General features: G+C 42.0%; 1 pseudogene; it reads left to right on the top strand.

Annotated features, from left to right (window-relative positions):
* Positions 1–2,213: 2,213 nt before the first annotated feature.
* LOC140186984 (C-type lectin BjL-like) lies at positions 2,214–15,861 on the top strand (annotated as a pseudogene).
* The last annotated feature ends 418 nt before the right edge of the window (positions 15,862–16,279 follow it).

The raw sequence follows: 16,279 nt of genomic DNA, 5'->3' as shown, positions 1-16,279 counted from the left end.
CATTTTTTGTGTTTATTTCAGATGTTAGTTAATTTTCTTTATAATGATTTAATGTTTAAATTATGTATGGCTTAAAATTTCTGGTGATTCCCTAGGAGTAAAATAAACATTCTTGTCAGACTGATAGCACAAGAATTATGATCTTGTTAGTCTAGTCTTCAATAGCTATACAGTATTCCGTTATGAATTTGAGGAGATCCGGTATGTCACCAAGGACAGTCACAAATTTCTACACATGTACTGTGGAGAGCATTCCAACTGGTTGCATCATCGTTTGGTGGAAGGATCACAGCACAGGAGTGGAAAAAGTTGCAAACTCAGCCATGTCCGTCATAGGCACAGGCCTCCCAAGAATCAAGAACATCTTCACAAGCCAATGCCACAAAAGGTGGCTTCCATCACTAAGGACTGTCATTTTTAGAGCAATTTTTGGGTTTAGCATATTTAGCGAATAACTTCGGCCACCAATCTTCAAATCTGAATATAGAGTGTAGATTTAATTTAAAATGCATCTCTGAACAACAGGTTCCGAAAAACCTTGAATCACAGAGCAGACAGACCTGGATACTAATTGTCTACATATACATGAATCCCACTGCATGGATACAATGGTAATTAACACTTATTTCAGGTGTGATGGTGGAAAGATCAGACATCTTATGCTGTTACATGTATAGTTCAAGAGGGCATTGTAAATATGGATTTGTTTGAATTGACCTGAATTTTCTTTGATCTTTAGCATATAGAATGTGTGTAGTGCTGGGCAGACAGACATGTCCACCAAAAGCACCTCAATATGATGCCTCCTGTATCTTGCTTTGTTGAATAAAGAGGCGGCTTAATTTCAACCAGTACATTTCTCCGGTGTCTTCATTCATTCAAAAACAGGTATCTCCCGTGACATGCCCCTTCTCATTGCTACCATCATGGAGGAGGTACAGGAGTATGAAGCCACACACTACAGAGAGTCCTATATTCTGTTGTAAGAAGTTAGTCTACTTGTAACTCTCTGAAAGGAAGACGTATGCTCTGTCATCAACCTCAATGGGAGACCAACTCTCTTTGTAGTAATTTGTTAAACATCTCCTAGTTTGTTGCTGTCACAGTCCTGATCGGTTATTTCCTGGGTCTCTTTAAATTTACTTTGCATCACGATCAGGACCGTTGACTCCTTGTTTTCCTTAATTCATTGTTTCCCCGTGCTTCTTGGGCTCTGTAATTAAAGGCACTTGAGTCTCAGCTGAACGATCAATATTTAGTGTCGGGCTTACATCTGCTCGGTACTAGATCGTTACTGGACGTCACCGATGCAAGTGCAAGCAAGTCACCCTGCCAGAGTGAGCCAAGTTACATCGCCGGAGCTACTCAAATCTTCTCCCCAAAGCGAGTGCCAGTAAATTGCCTTTCCTCGCTGGAGCCAGCCTGTTAAGTTACCTTGCCTGATCAAGCCGCTAAGCTACCTCGCCAGAGCGGGTCCGTCAAGTCAATCCACTGAAGTGAGACTAGAGCTGCTGTCTGTAGTTCCTGGGCCATGTCAAGGGCTTGCCACTACTTGGAGCCATTTCGTGTCAAGATATGAACTGTCTATTGTTCTGTGGTACTGTCTCTTTGTGTCCTCGTCTCCGTTGAGTAGGTCTGGCCGTTGTGCCGCTTCTCTGAGTTAGGAATTGTCTCCTCGTGCTCTTGTCACCGCTGGGTAGGTCTGGCTGTTTGCTGCTACCCTGAGTAGGGGACTGTCTCTTCGTGTTCTCATCTCCACTGAGTAGGTCTGGCCATTTGCCACTACTCTGAGTTGGGGAATACTATCTCTCAGTGTTCTGTGTCCTGTGTCTAAAAGAAGAGTCCCAGTTCTATGTCCTGTGTACAAGGAGGAGTCCCAGCTCAGTGTTCTGTGTCCTGAGTCTAAGAAAGGTCCAGGCTTCGATGTTCCGAGTTCCAAGTTCGGGTAATCTGATTTTACTGTATGTATCCATTGCATCTCAAAGCAAATGTTTTGCATAGACATTGGTATGGCTAAAGAGGTCAAATTTTCAGGTTGCAAATGTCTCCACAATCTGAGATCTATACACGTATATGTAAATATATCAGGCACACCTCTTTGGATAGCTCAGTGAGAGAGAGAGGAGGGAAGGCAGCAGAATCCCTTTGGAACCTTCACTCTGATTTTGAACCTTTTGTACTTCGAGCCGGAGGAACGGAACTCCACTGTGGAGATGCTGCTGCTGCTGTTTCTGTTGCTGAGCACATTGGCCAACAGTGACGGTGAAGGAAGGCTCGGCTGATGCTTCTATTGTTTTCAGATACAAGCCACTGATCAGAATAAGTGTACGGCTGTGGGGTGGATGATGGAATCTGGGAATTAGTGGATGGCTGCAGCAGGGAATGTCTTTTGTCTGACACCCTGTCTCAGAGTTATTGAATCAGAGTGTGAGACAGAGATTGTCGAGGACATTGGTCAGGTAGAGATGTCAGGTAGAGGTGTCCACAGGGTCCACGTCACAGGAGGCAACGAACGGCTGGCCCAGTGGCTGAGCCCTCTTCTGCCCTGGTCATACGTGTCCATCTGAGACAGACACAGACAGGAATGCAAGGACAGTGCATCTTTGACATATCACGGTTCCAGATATACTGTGTGTATTATCATGTCCCCCAAAATAGAATTTGGCAAATGTTAGTGTAATTTCTAATGTCTGTAAATTATAATAAAGTTCTGGTCACCGAATTATAGGAAAGATGTCAATAAAATAGAGAGAGTATAGAGAAGATTTACGAGAATGTTGCCTGGGTTTCATCTCCTAAGTTACAGAGAAAGGTTGAACAAGGTAGGTCTTTACTCTTTGGAGTGTAGAAGGTTGAGGGGGGACTTGATAGAGGTATTTAAAATTATGAGGGGGATAGATAGAGTTGACGTGGATAGGCTTTTTCCATTGAGATTGGGGGATATTCAAACAAGAGGACATGAGTTGAGAGTTAAAGGTCAAAAGTTTAGGGGTAACATGAGGGGAAACTTCTTTACTCAGAGAGTGGTAGCTGTGTGGAACGAGCTTCCAGCAGAAGTGGTTGAGGCAGGTTCGATGCTGTCATTCAAAGTTAATTTGGATAGATATATGGACAGGAAAGAAATGGAGGGTTATGGACTGAGTGCAGGTCGGTGGGACTAGGTGAGAGTAAGAGCTCGGCACAGACTAGAATGGCCGAGATGGCCTGTTTCCGTACTGTAATTGTTATATGGTTATATAATGTGGGAGGAAAAGTTGCCCCGACACCTGCCCTATATAAAGTTGTACCATACTGTGTATCGATCTTCAGAATAAACGGCAAAGAAATACCAGACAAAATAGGCTGACAAGGCTCAAATGGAGTGAGGTAGTGATCACTGTCACTCAGGTTTAAGCACCCCACAATCTAATAGGATTAAACGGCCACACATCTCCCAGTCCTCATTGACTAGGAGCTTTGTGAGAGATTTCTCGGGTCTGTGCCCTTGGCTGCTGAAGACACAGACACCAATACTGGAGCCATGGAGATCCGGGATGATGAGACTAGTTGGAGAGTGTAACTCAGCTCCACAAGGAGTGGGGAGGCAAATGTCCAAACTCTGTCTGAAAGGAAAGGTGGGGAAATAGATGAAGGGGATAGTAAGGGAAGTGTGCATTTATATTCATGTTCAACTTTCTCATAAAGGCCAATGTCAGTTCTCAGAACGCTTATCAGTCCTACTCTGCACCTGTTTTCCATAAGAACACAAGACCACAAGTCATTGGAGCAGAATTGGGCCATTCAGCTCATTGAACCTGATCCACCATTCAACTGTGGCTAACTTATTATCCCTCTCAACCCCATTCTCCTGTTTTCTCCCCATAATATTTGATGTCCTGACTAATCAGGAACCTATCAACCTCTGCCTTAAATATACCCAAAAACTTGGCCTCTGCAGCTGTCTGTGGTGTTAAAATCCAGATTGACCACCCTCTGGCTGGAGAAACTACTCATCATCATTGGTCTAAAGCAGAATCTTACTATTTTGAGGCTGTGCCTTCTAGTCCCGGACTCCCACAATTTAGGAAACATCATCTCCATATCCACTCTATCTAGGGCTTCTAATATTCAAGTGGGTACTGGCCCAGAGCTATCAAAGATGTGTTAACCCTTTCATTCCTGGGATCATTCTCATGAACCTCCTCTGGACCCTCTCTGAGCAAGAGCCCAAAGCAAAGCTGCTTTCTCAGTGAAAGAGCCCAAAACTGCTCACAATACTTGAAGTGCAATCTGAATAATGCTTTATAAAGCCCCAAACTTGCACTCTTGGTTTTATATTCTAGTCCTCTCAAAATGAATGTTAACATTGGATCTGTCTTCTTTACCGTAGCCTCAACCTGTAAATTAATGATCCGGGAATCCTGCATGAGGACTCCCAAGTCCCCTTGCACCACTGATTTCTGAATTTTATCCCCATTTAGAAAATTGTCTATGCCTTTAGTCCTTCTCCTAAAGTGCATGAGCATACACTATGACTACACTGTATTCCATCTATGGCTTCCTTACCCATTCTCCTAATTTGTCTAAGTCTTTCTGCAGAAGCCCTGCTTGTTCAACACTTCCTGCTCCTTCTTCTATCTTCACATTGTCCACAAACCTGGCCGCTGTGATGCCAAACCAAGTTATCAGACGATTGATGCTGATGAGAGAAATAAGGGAGACAATGGAGAAACGTTCAAAATGTTAATGAGAGAGGAGAGAGAAATAACCAAAAAGAAACACAATTCAGAATATTGACAGACCGGTTGCTTTGAACCTGAACTGCTTGAAGTTTGATGGACAGGTGATACCCCAGCAGGGGGATAAAAAGAACAGGTTCGGTAAAGCACGACAGACACCATGAGATCACGAGATAATGAGACCCTGGAAGAGCGGTGTGCCCCCACAAGTTGGTGGGAGTTTGGAGGTCCGGTTCGCGGGAACCGACCATAGACGCACAGGGTGAAAAGGATACGATCGGTGGGAACCTGGTGTGTGTGTCCACCCTTGCCTGGGTGCTGGGTTCACCGCGGAACAACGGTCATATCCGGAATGGAGGGGTCACAGTCGGTGACCACAGAAGACATAAAAGGGGTCCGCCCGAAACCAGCTGCGTATAACATCAAAGGTCTGCCTGAATCAAATTTGCATCTCTCTCCAACGGCACAACAGCGATTACTGCGAACTGTACTAAGCTGAACTGAACTCTGCGTCACTTGAGACTGATCATTTTACCCCTAGACTGCGACAGAGCTTGGTTGATTCCTATTACCCTAGTTCTGTGTACATGTGTGTTTTATCATTGCTAACCTGTTGCATTTATATCCTTACGATTAGAGTACTGTGTTACTTATTTCTTTAATAAAACTTTATTAGTTTCCAGTAAACCAGACTCCAACTAGTGGTCCATTTCTGCTGGTTTGGTAACCCAGTTACAGGGTACGTAACATAAGTGGGGGCTCGTCCGGGATTTTGAAGGCCAAATTTGGGACTGGGTAAATTGATTGGGTTAAAATTCCCAAAAGAAAGAAAGGGCAAACAGCAGAAATGGAGATTGAGGAATTTCTAAAGGCGCCAACCTTGGAGGCATTAGAGGATGCCAGGAAATCAGAATTGGCAACCGTTGCCAAACGGTTGAATCTTTTTAAGGGGAAGTCGACAATGAGGAGAGCGGAGATGCACAGAGCTATCATAGAGCACTATGTATCTAAAGGTGTGTTTCCCCAAGGGGAGCTGCAGGTCGTATCTATGGGCAAACCTGATGGAGCAGTACAGCTGCAGATGGAAAAATTGAGACTTGAGCACAAGTTCCAAATAAAACAGCTAGAACAAGAAGAGAGGGACAGGCAGTTAGAATGAGCAGCGAGAGAGAAGCAGAAGGACAGGGAATTTGAGCTGGAGAAGTTAAGGATGACACTAGCGCAGGGTCCCATGCCGAACCAAGGTGGAGGGTTCAGGGCGACGCAGGAGGTTAGGCTGGTTCCCCCATTTGAGGAGGCCGATGTTGATCGGTACTTTCTTCATTTTGAAAAAGTCCCTGCAAGTCAGGACTGGCTGAGGGACAAGTGGGCTGTTTTGCTTCAGAGCGTACTTAAAGGAAAAGCTCAGCAAGCTTACTTGGCATTGTCTGCAGAAGATGCCCAGAGGTATGATGTGGTGAAAGAGGCGATACTCAGGATTTATGAGTTGGTCCCGGAGGCATACCGGCAGAGGTTCTGGAATGCGAGGAAGCAGTGGGGCCGCACGTATTTAGAGTTTGCCCGTGAGATGCAGATGAATTGTGAGTGTTGGTGCACCTCAAAAGGGTTCAATGGGGACTATGACAGACTGCTACAGCTAATACTGATTGAGCAGTTTAAAGGTTGTGTCCCTGAAGGTATGACGCCCTATCTAGATGAGAAAGAGGCAGAAACCTTAGCCGCAACTGCTAAGTTAGCGGATGAATACGCGTTAACGCACAAAGCGAAGTTTACCCCGAGTAAAAGCTACCAGAATGGTAGTCAAGAAGGCGGAGAGAGTCCGCCAGAAAAGTCAGAAAGTAAGCCGGGAACTATTGAGAAGGATAAGGAAGACCGGGAGCAGTTTGGTAGGAAGTCTCCTGGGGTCGTATGCTATAATTGTGGGAAAGCCGGTCACTTTGCGTCCAGGTGCCTTGCCCCAAAGAAGGAGATGGGGAAAGGAAAAACGATGGTTTCGACTGGCTGTATTGAGCTGGCAAACAAACCGCTAGGGGAGAGGAGGTCTGATAAAGTTCAGGAAGTGTGCGAGAAGTTTATTTTGGCCAGATTGGTGTCGGTGAGGAGGGGTTAAACCCGGTTCCAGTACGGATCTGGAGAGACATTGGAGCTTGTCAGTCATTGATCTTAAAGAATGTGTTAGACTTTAGTTCAGAGACCCAGACTAGGGAGGTCAGGGTGATAAAAGTCATTGGGAAAGGGACTGAAGCAATGCCTTTGCACCAGATACACCTAAAAAGCGACTTGGTCTCCGGACCGGTCACGATAGGGGTGAGGCCCGAACTACCGATGGAAGACGTGGAGGTATTACTTGGTAATGACCTCGCCGGCGGAAATGTGTTCTCAGCAGTAAAACTGACAAGCATTGAAGCCCCGCCCATAGAGTCAGAGGTTTATCCTGTCTGCGTAGTGACTCGGCGCATGTCCAGAAAGGCTGCCGAAGTGAATGTAGATTTAGCTGAGACGTTTTTACCAGCCTTGTACCAGGACGGGTTAGAAAGTGAGAAGAAGGAGCATAGTAGAGCGGAAGGACGTGAGGGAGTTGAGGTAGACTTATCATTAGCAAGGAAGGAATTTATACAGGCACAGGAACGAGACGAGGAGCCAATGGTTTTGACGGAGACAGCTGTCTCTGAAGCAGAATTAAAAAAGGAGCCAGTGGGCTATTATGTGAAGGAGGGAGTACTAATGAGGAAATGGAGACCGAGTACCGTGCCCGCAGATGAGGAATGGGGGGTGGTGCACCAGGTGGTAGTGCCGAAAATTTATGGGGGTGAGATTTTTAACCTGGCCCACAAGATACCCCTCGGTGGACATTTTGGGGTGAGGAAAACAGTCGATAGAATCATGAAAGAGTTTTACTGGCCGCACAGGAGGAAGGATGCTATTGACTATTGTAGACGTGAGCTAACACAGTTACAGGCTATTGATTTGTTAACAGCTTGCCACGATAGGCGAGCAGACCTAGTCAGTGTTATCACGAAAATTAATGAGGCTAGGGTGCCACCTGATAAGGGGAAAACCCATTTTGAAAAGATAAGTATGGTGCCGACCAGATGGGAGAAGTCTATTGTTTTGGCCAACTTTGCTGATAAGGTCTCTCCCTTAACCCCCGAACAGAGCGAGCCGCTGAGAAAGCTAATTAACCGGCATGCAGACTTATGTCCGGATGTCCCGAGGCGATGCAAAGAGCCGGTACATGGTGTTGTTGTCACGTCAGGTCAGCCTAGTGAGCAACACCCCTATAGGATGATTAATTCAGTGACAAAAGGGCTAAAGAACACAGAAGCGTATATTGACAATTTAGTGGTCTGGAGTGACACGTGGGAGGGGCACATTGTGGCAGTAGAGGAACTGTTTAAAAAGCTGTCTGAAGCCAGCCTGACAGTGAACCTTGCAAAAAGTGAATTCGGCCACGCGAAGATCACTTATCTGGGATTTGTGGCAGGACAGGGGCAACTGGCACCGATGCAGACTAAGGTGCGGGCTATCTCTGAAGTCCCCACCCCGACAGACAAGAGAGCCCTGAGGAGGTTCTTGAGGATGGTGGGGTACTATCGGAAGTTTTGCAAAAACTTTGCAGATATTACCCTCCCTCTTACTAAGCTCTTGCCAAAGAATGCGAAGTTTGTGTGGGACGACCTTTGTTATATTTGTCCGGCACGGAAACCACTGATAACTTACACTGATCACAACCCATTAGTGTTTTCAGCCACTATGAAGGATAAAAACAAAAGGTTGCTAAGTTGGAGCCTGGTTTTAGAGGAACTTGCTATTAAAATAGAACATATAAAAGGAACGGAAAATGTGATTGCTGACTGTCTGTCAAGGTGTTGACAACTTAAAGTTCTCTGTATTAGCCGAATAGCTGATGACCCTGTATATTAGTGTGTATCTAATACTGTATTCATGCCCATAATTTTTACCCCTGTAAAAATCCTTTGAAGGACAGGGGTGTGACGCCAAACCAAGTTATCAGACAACTGATGCTGATGAACTGTTTGAAGTTTGATGGACAGGCGATACCCCAGCAGGGGGATAAAAAGAACAGGTTCGCTAAGGCACGACAGAGAATCATGAGATCATGAGATAATGAGATCTCCACACATCTTCCCTGGACACACACCCTCAGTGAGTTGCTCCCTCAATAAAACCAAGCCAGTGCCTTGAGCTGTGTTCCCAGCTTCTATTTCACTAATTCTCAAAAAAGATAAGGATCCTACTGAATGTGCATCTTACTGGTTTACTATATCTTTGCTGAATGTGGATTCTAAGATTTTTTTCTAAAATATTGGCAATGAGATTTGAGAATGTATTACCTCAAATCATTTCTGCTGATCAGACTGGATTTATTAAAAATCATTACTCTTCTTTTAATATTAGGAGATTAAGGAATATTGTTTATACGCCTTCACCCAGAATTCCAGAATGTGTTATTTCATTGGATGCTGAGAAAGCTTTTGACAGAATTGAATGGAAATATTTATTTAACACCCTTGAGAAATTTATTTCGATATTTATATCTTGGATTAAACTGATATATCTCACCCCTTTGGCTTCAATATTTACTAACAATCAAAGATCCCCTCTTTTTCATCTATTCCGTGGTACTATGCAGAGCTGTCCTCTTAGTCCAGTACTGTTTGATATTGCTTTGGAACCTCTAGCTATTGCTATTCATGACTCCCCTAATATATTTGGCATTACCCTGGAAATGAGACTCATAAATTATCACTATATGCATATGATTTACTATTATATATATTTCTAACCCAGGAAAATCTATTCCGGCAGTATTAACTTTGCTTGCTCAGATTAGTAGTTTTTCTGGTTACAATCTGAACCTAGGTAAGAGTGAACTTTTCCCACTAAATATGCAGGTTCCCATTTATAGACATTCTCCATTTAGAGTGACTACTGACTATTTTACTTATTTGGGAGTTAAAATTACTAAGAAACATAAGGACCTATTCAATTTCAATCTTTTACCGTTAATTAATCAGGTTAAACAACTGATTACTAAGTGGTCCCCATTGTCTCTATCATTGATTGGCCGAATCAATGCTATTAAAATGATTATTTTACCTAAATTTTTATATTTATTTCACATGACACCAATTTTTATTCCTAAATCCTTTTTTGATACTATTGATTCTAAAATTTTCTCTTATATATGGCAAAACAGAAATCCCAGATTAAGTAAAAAATATTTACAGAAATCCAAGAAAGATGGTGGTTTAGCACTGCCTAACCTAAGATTTTATTATTGGTCAAATAATATTCAAAATTTAATATTTCGGACGTAAGATTGGACTATAACTCCAAGCTCATATTGGTAAACCTTGAAGGCTACTCTGTACAAGGGTTCTCTTTAGCTTCCATTTTAGGAACCTCACTTCCTTTTGTACTATCTGAATTGAATAAACAAATGGTTAACCCAATAGTTAAATATACATTGCGAATATGGTTTCAATTTCGTAAATTTTTTGGTTTGAACAAATTTATGTTATCAAGTCCTATTATATCTAATTTCTTTTTTCAACCCTTGGTTATGGACCAAGCCTTTTTGATATGGAAAACGAAAGGCATAACATGTTTTCGTGACTTATTTCTGGATAACTGTTTTATGCTTTTGAACAGTTATCTAAGAAATTTGATTTGCCTAGATCCCATTTTTTTTAGGTACTTACAAATAAGAAATTTTTTAAATACTATATTGCCTACCTTTCCGACTTCATATCCTACTGATATCACAGATAAAATTTTAGGTTTAAATCCTCTCCAGAAGGGATTAATAGCAGTTATCTATGATATAATTATTGAAATTACAGCCAGGTATATCTGATAAAATTAAAAATGAATGGGAAAGGGAACTTCAACTTTGTCTACCTATAGAGAAATGGGATGACATTTTTCAATTAGTTAGTACTTCTTCTATATGTGCTAAACATACATTAATACGATTTAAAGTAGTGCACAAAGCCCATATGTATAAAGATAAATTAGCCCATTTTTATTCCCATATAAACCCTATTTGTGACAGATGTCACTCTGAGGTGGCTTCTTTAACTCATGTTTTGGCCCTGTCCTTTCTTGGAAAAATGTTGGAAAGATATTTTTGATATTCTCTCGACAGTTCTATGTTCTGATTTACAACCCCATACTGTTACGGCAATTTTTGCATTGCCAATGGTAGAACATAGATCTTTGTCTTCTTCAGCCTGTCGGATGATAGCATTTGTTACTTTAATGGCCAGAAGATCTATTTTGTTGAACTGGAAGGAAATTAATCCTCCTACTACATTCCAATGGTTTTCCCAAACTGTATTAAGTTTAAATTTAGAAAAAATTAGAAGTGATATTTTTGATCCTTCGGTTAAATTTGAAGAAACTTGGAAACCTTATATGCAACATTTTCATATGATGTAATTTGACCTTCTAAATTTTCTTTATTAACTTAAAATATATGATTCGAGGAACGGAGTTGACAACATTACTGAACGTTTTTGATTCAAGATATTGGTCTAGTCCTGTTTCGTTCTGTTTGCTTTTTTTTGGGTTTAGTATTTAGTTTTTTCCCCCTTTTTTGGGGGGGGGGGTTGCTTTGTTTATATATATTTTTTTCTTTTTATTTCTGTATGACTAATTTCATCATGAGTTTGGAAGTCTATTATACCTATGTTATTTGAAATCTTTTTTGTATATGTTTATTAATAATAAGATTATTCCAATCTCCTTGTATTAACATGGTTATTGTGCTTATAATTTTGAAAATTAATAAAAAGATTTAAAAAGAAAAGAAAGAGCTGTGTTCCCTCCTGCACAGCCCACAAACTGTCTGATCTCCCTCTTTGCCCTCTCTCTGCATCGCCTTTGAACTCCAGCAGTTTTTGATTTTATTTCTGATTTCCTGCATCTGCAGTATTTTGCTTTATAGTCCAACATGTCACTCTCTGTTGGGTCCCAAGGCTTTCATTATTCTGAATGTAAAGCCTTGTGGACTTTGGACAATGTTTCCAAAGATCCAGTTGTAATGTAGTAATCAGCACAGCAAATGGTCACTGCCTGTTCATTTGTTAGTCAAATACAACATTCCTTTAACATCTCTGTGTGACTGACTTTGATTAACTACACCGCTCTAAATGACGAGTTGTACTGTCACTCAGATCATTTCCCAACACCTTGTCCACTCCCTGTGTCAGGCTGATCAGCCTGCAGTTCCTCCATCTGTCCCTTTCCCCTTTTACAAGAGGTGGACTGGGGGAGATCACATTAGGTCTGTATTAAACACTAGAGGGGCCACAGCTACAGCCGGTGCTCCCTCCTCCCCTCGAACCCTGACCTTCTGTGTGTCCATCAAGGTCTGGTGTGAAACAGCAAAATCTGTGACTGTTTGTAACTGGTACTTTGGTTATTATAGTTGATTTAAATTCTAATTCTCTTTCACTGAAAGGACAAACAATTCCTTGGTTCTGAAGAGGACTCAGCGGGACCTTCAAAACTATAGACTATTCAGAGGACCTTGTGATGAAAACTAGTTTTATTTTCCTCCCTTAAACTCCTATTACTGGTTTTTCAGTGACATTAAGACATGGATGGCAGCTGAGGTAAGTCCCTGGAATAAGTGATTTCTCTGGGAGTCCTGGTGAATATTGGTCTCTGCTGGTTCATTCCCATGAACTCACAGCACAGCCTCTAGCTGAATAGTCCGTGATGAGTCCCTGTGTTCCAGGGTGTTTCACTGCAGCCGTGGGCTCTGGTTTCTATCAGTTGGATCAATGGGTGAAATATTTGGATTATAGGGGAAACTCCACATCCAGGAGTTAAGTGTGGGTTTGACAACAATGAGATTGAAGAACAAGAACTTTGTTTAATGTGAACAAAGTTGTTGAATTTCTGGATGATTTACAGAGGGATGTCTAGGAGAATGAAGAATGGTGATTCTCAGCAAAAGAAAAATCATTTCTTTTCTTTAAAGGAGTTCTGTAATCAGCTCCCACATTCTGGACATCTGGCATCCGTGTCCTCAAGCATTCATAACAACTTCATTTCTGACGTGGTCAGTGCTGTGGATGAAAGCAAAATATGGACATGGATTGGCCTGAACGACATAGGGAAGTTAAAGTTTATAATGACAGGTTCCTTTGCCACCACAGACAGAATTACGCCTGACATCGTGCAGAGTAACAAGGATGTGACGGTGTGGGGGTTAAGTTACTCAATGTATCCTAATGATCCATGGACACAAGTTTGAATCCCATCCAAGCAGCCAGGGAATTTGGATCCAAGTAAATAAAATGCAGTAAATCTGGAGTCAAACATTACTATCAGAAATGGTGACATTGAAACCACCAGACTGTTGTAAAAAGTCGTCTGGTTCGCTATTGTTCTTCAGGCTGAGGAATTTGCCATCCTTCCTCAGTCTGGCCTCACTGTGACTCCAGAGATCCATCAATGTGTTGACTCTTCCCTGCCCTCTGAAGCGGTCAGAGGATGATCAGGGAAGGACAATGAATGTTGCTCTGACCAGAGTCACCGCATTCCTGTCAAGAAATAAATTCCACATGTTTATGTCCCTGTTTATCTCCACATGAGACTCCTCTCTCACTCCTTCATCTGACATGATCAGTGAGTCTTTCCTTTCTCCATCATAATTGTCTCTGTTGTTCCTTAAATGTACTTAAACAATCCCCGTGAGTTACATGTTAAACACTCTGGAGAAAATGGTTTCTTGCCAGGCGTCTGCTGGGTTGAGCAGTGACTCTGGAGTAAATGGTTCCTCAACTACTTTCACATGCTCACTACCTTTTGTGCAATTATGTTATCTCTCAGCTCCCCTTTAACATCCCATTTCCAATTCCCATTTGGTTTTGTAGTCTGTGTCCATTCGTGTGCAGTGATGTTAAGTTCTTCCGTCATTTGATCCTCTGGTGTTTATGAGATCAGTCTGTGTATTTGTGTTCAATTACTCATTGTCTGAGTTGTCATTAATTCCTTCTCCCTGACTTTTACTCTCAGATCTGGTTTCTTTTGTTCCAAGGATTCTGTTACTTCCATGAGATTTCCCCCACCCTGACAGTCCGTCATTTAAAATCTCATTCACTGCCCCGTTTGTCCTGGCTGCTCGTACTCTGGTCTCACTCTGACTCGGGTCCAGCTCCTCCCTGTATCAGTAAGTGACAGGTTACTCAGTGTTCCCACAGGAGTAACCACTGATTTATATCCCACAGGAAGGCACCTTCACATGGATTGATGGAACTTCCTACACTTACAGAAAATGGTCTGCAAATGAACCCAATCATAGTGAAGGCAATGAAGACTGTGTGCAAATGTATCGTTTTTCAGGTAAATGCCCAGCAGTTAGAGGAGGATAAATGGGATGTAATGCAGGGACAGGGGAACAGTCAGTGTATGAAGATGAAAAAAAAACAGACAATACTGGGAATCTAAGGTAAAACCTGCAATTTCACAAACACTCAGCAGGTCAGGCAGCATCTATAGAGAGAACAACAGAGTTGAAATTTCACAATGAAAACCCTTAGGTTCAACTCAGTGTGAGCTTGCAGGTGGAGCAATGCACAAGAGATGTAATATCAGGTTTGTGTCACTGAAGATAAAGAAACTCAAAGTACAAAGTTCAAAGTAAATTTAATATCAAAGCACATATATGTCATGATAAACTACCCTGAGATTCATTTGCTTGTGGGCATTCACAGTAAATACAAATAAAGCCAATAGAATCAATGAAGAATTACACACAAAGACAGACAAGAGACAATGAATTGTGCAATAGAAAAGAAAAACAAAATAATAATAATAATAATAAATCTAAGTAATAAATAATATTGGGAGCATTAGTTGTGGAGTCCTTGAAAGTGATCCCATAGATTGTGCTGTCAGTTCCGTGTTGGGGTGAGTGGGGTTATTCACTCTAGTTCAGGAGCCTGATGGTTGAGGAGTAATAACTGTTCCTGATGGTGTGAGACCCAAGGCTCCTGTATCTTTTTCCTGATGGCAGCAGCAAGAGGAGAGCATGTGGGGGTCCTTGATAATGGAAGCTGTTCTCCTGCAACAGCACACCCTGTAGATGTGCTTAGTGGTGGAGAGAGCATTATGTGTGATGGACTGGGCTGTATCCACTACCTTTTGTAGGCTTTTTCGTTCAAGGTGTTTCCAATCCAAGCGGTGATACAACCAGTCAGTATACTTTTAACATGCATCTATAGAAGTTTGTCAAAATTTTAGATGACCTGCTGAATCCTCATAAACTTTCAAGAAAGCAGAGGTGCTGCCATGCCTTCTTTGTAATGGCATTTTATCTGCTGGCCTGCAGGGCACATTTTTTGAAATGATATCACTAAGAATATAAAGAACTCAACCTCTGATCCCCTGATAAGGACTGGCTTGTGGGCCTCCGATTTCCTCCTCATAACACAAAGGAAAAATAAAACTTTTCTGAGTGAAGCTGAAACTAGAAATACTATGTTCATCTTCTACACTCCAGAGATTCCTCATTGGAGGTCGATGAAATGGTGAAGATTTAATTTATCTCTGATGTGATAGCCATGCTCTCCAGCCCACACAGGGAGTTTCAGCCTAGGCTAAGCCCAGCCACTTCAATCTGGAACAGTCCAAATCTCAAGTGAATATTGTGAGGTGTCAGTTTTGAGCAACAGACACTCTGACTGCACATAGGCCACAACAGAAAGTGACTCACTTTATTTACAAGGCAAACCCATGAATGAAGGGCAGGAAATATTCATATTCATAACTCACAGACACTGACTCAAAAACAGGAAATATTTCGATTAAGCAGAAAAGAAAAAATGCTGGAAATGCTCATCAGATCAAGCAGCATCTGTGGAGAGAGATATAGAGATAATGTTCCCATTAATGACCTTCCTGTTTTGCTTTCGCACACGCTGCCTGACCAACTGAGTATTTCCAGAATTATTTTCAGTTTTCTTAGCATCTGCAAAATTATACTTGCGGATTAATGGGTCAATGTTGGATTCCTTTTCTGTTTCAAGATGAGAAAGTTTGGTATGATCAAGGCTGTGAAGACGCTGCAAGTTTTGTTTGTGCCTACAACCTTCACTGTATTTAGAAGACTCCAGAACGGTACACTCATCGTTTCCAGCGGTGGATTCAGTGCCTTGATTTCTTTGCAGCTGCTCTCAGTGTTTGTGGTGACCGTACTCATTTAGTTTCTCAGTCAATAATAAAGAGATCTGCATTCTGTAGGCCTTTAGCATCACTGAGGTCTTCTCTAATGGGAGCTTAGAAAAAAGTCTGTTGTAGTCAGCCTCTGAAATTATAGACAAAGCTAACCGTGTATCCAGCTCCATTTTCAGTTTTACACCAGTTGTGTCTATCGTGATCCACATGATTTTGTAATCTGCTTCAGTAATACAATGCAGTTATAGGCATGACAGCTCACCTTTGTTAAACTCTGTGTTGTCTGATTCCTTTTCACATTCAAAAAGGAATGCATTTAAGCATTTGCTTAATTTATTGTTTGAACC

This window comes from Mobula birostris, chromosome 23 (assembly GCF_030028105.1).
Source record: "Mobula birostris isolate sMobBir1 chromosome 23, sMobBir1.hap1, whole genome shotgun sequence".
In the NCBI taxonomy this organism is placed as follows: Eukaryota; Metazoa; Chordata; class Chondrichthyes; order Myliobatiformes; family Myliobatidae; genus Mobula; species Mobula birostris.
Note: the sequence above shows the minus strand (reverse complement) of the source record. Positions and strands in the feature narration are given on the sequence as shown.